Consider the following 2500-nt stretch of genomic DNA (forward strand, 5'->3'; position numbering starts at 1 on the left):
AAAAATAAAAATGTAATTAAATAAATTACATTTATAATCTTTGAGACAAGCATATGACTACTGGCAGGATCAACCAGGGAGCTTCGTGTTCGGTTACTCGCAAGGGAGTAACTCAGCGAGCGAGCCCGAAGACTCGTCGCTAGCTCTTTTTCGCGCGCGCGCGCGTTCGATGCCGAAACACCGACGCGCGCGCGACACGCTCGTATGTGCCATTTTATTTGCCGCCGGTCTTGCTCAGCCGGTCGGCGACACTCTGCTGTGTTTAACGCTATTATGTAAAGCGTACGAGAGAACGACGGAGGCGAGAGTAAACCCCCGACGCCGCCGCCTCTCCTCTTCTTCCTCCTCCTCTCCGTTCAAAAATCCACAAGATCAAAATATTCGTGTTCTTATTCTCCCAAATGTTATGATGCGCGGTCTCGAGAGACCGCGCGATTCACCCTGACGCTAGATCGACGATGGCGATGCTTAGACGTCGAGGACTGTTCTGTCTGGTTCGTACGCGTTTAACCGCACACGACCAGCAATAAGATTTCGCTACGGCGTACAAAGCGAGCGGGAAGAAGCAACTCTTCCCGCAAACTCGTATCCGTGGAGTAGATGCTCGGTAAGCGCGACGATTCCGCTGCTGCGTACGAAACGAGAGGGAACCGCGCGGCCAACACACTAGAGGCGTGCGCGCCACATAAGAGCCATTCGGTCTTGCGACACCGACTCGTGGCAATGCTGTGCTCGTAATAAATAAGTGTGCGTTAATTTTGCGCGCGTTCGGCGACGAACGAGAAAGCCGCACCGTAATCCCCGGCGAAGAGGAATACGAGACGACGCGAGAGTCGAACGTACGTTCTCGCGAGACACGCAACCTTCAAGCATGAGAAGACTTGGCGGCGGCGCGTTCTGCGACGATCGTATATTATTTTATATATTCGTGGTTTCCAAATCAAACATTTTATATAAATGTTCTCTCCGTGTCAGAGTCGCGACTCGACAAAATCCGTTCTCGACCCGTACGGGCGATTCTTCGTTTGTCAACGTCGAGAGCGCGACACGTACAATATTAATCTCTCCTACCTCTTATAGTACCCAACCGACCGGCCAAGCGGTCGGCGACGGTACGGAGAGCGGTCGAAACACGCCGGAGTGGCGAGAGACTCGAGAAAGTACGTTTACGACTCGTCCGGACTCGCTCGACTCGTTCGACGCGCCGAGCGCGACGTATCTCTTATAGTACCCAACCGGCCGGCCAGGCGGTCGGCGACGCACGGTCCTACGCACGGCCGTATGCGAGCGCGAGCGCCGAAAGGCGCGTTCAATCGAGACATAGTCGCGGAGAGCGAACGATCGAAAAGTCCTATTGTACGATAAAATATTATCACGATAGCCGTATGGCGAATGTCAAACAACGATAATTAGCATTAATTAAGAAGGAAACAAACGAAATGCCGGGACAATGAGGTATAAGCACCGACGGTACCTCCGGGCCGAGAGGCACTTCCGGGCCGGGCGGCACCTCCGGGTCGGCGGCACCTCCGGGCCGGGCGACACCTCCGGGAACCACGGCCGACCGGCGACACCTCCGGGCCGGGCGACACCTCCGGGAACCCACGGCCGACCGGCGGGCATCCTCCGGGCCGGGCGACACCTCCGGGAAACCCGGCCGGGGACCGGCGGAACTCCGGGCCCGGGCGGCACCTCCGGGCCGGGCGACACCTCCGGGACCACGGGCCGACCGGCGACATACACCTCCGGCCCGTGGAGACACCTCCGGGAAACCACGGCCGACCGGCGACGGACCTCCGGGACGGGCGGCACCTCCGGACGACCGAATGATGCTCTCGAAGTCAGACGACCGCCGGCTGGTTACCGTCCGGAACACTTCTAACGACGATTTACGGCGCCCGCAACAAGGAGGAGCGACGTAAAAACGTTCAGGACGACAAGTTACTTACGATTCGGCGCTCGCTCGGACATGAGGGCTTGTCCGATTGACCAAACCAACTCGAAACGTGTCTCTCAAACCCACGTGGTCGGAACATATATTTCGAATTATTACGGATGATACGCAACACGCAAGCTGCGGTGACCGCGATTACGGTACGGAACACTCGCCCGATGCGAAATCACGCGCGCGGCAACCGAGACGGCTCGTTACGGGCGTGATTATACGTGCGGCACCACATAACGGCCGGCGTCAACTTGGGGACGGACGGCACCTCCGGGACGGGGACACCTCCGGACGACCGAATGATTTTACCAAGTCCGTCGCCCGCCGGCGGTACCTCCGGGGCACTTGACGGCGAGTAGCGCCGCTACGAGGAGATAATGCTACGATACGGAAATACGTTTCGGACAAAGGTTTCGTACTTTTTGACGCTCCGCACGACCGCGCGACACGATTATTACGATATCTGCTAATTCCCGGCTACCACTCGTCGGATGCACAATCTTCGAGATTCTACGACCGATACGTGGACGAATGCAGGCAGGATGCCGATAAGCG

This window comes from Nylanderia fulva, unplaced genomic scaffold (genome assembly GCF_048542155.1).
Source record: "Nylanderia fulva isolate GAGA-0341 unplaced genomic scaffold, ASM4854215v1 Scaffold1490, whole genome shotgun sequence".
Taxonomy (NCBI): domain Eukaryota; kingdom Metazoa; phylum Arthropoda; class Insecta; order Hymenoptera; family Formicidae; genus Nylanderia; species Nylanderia fulva.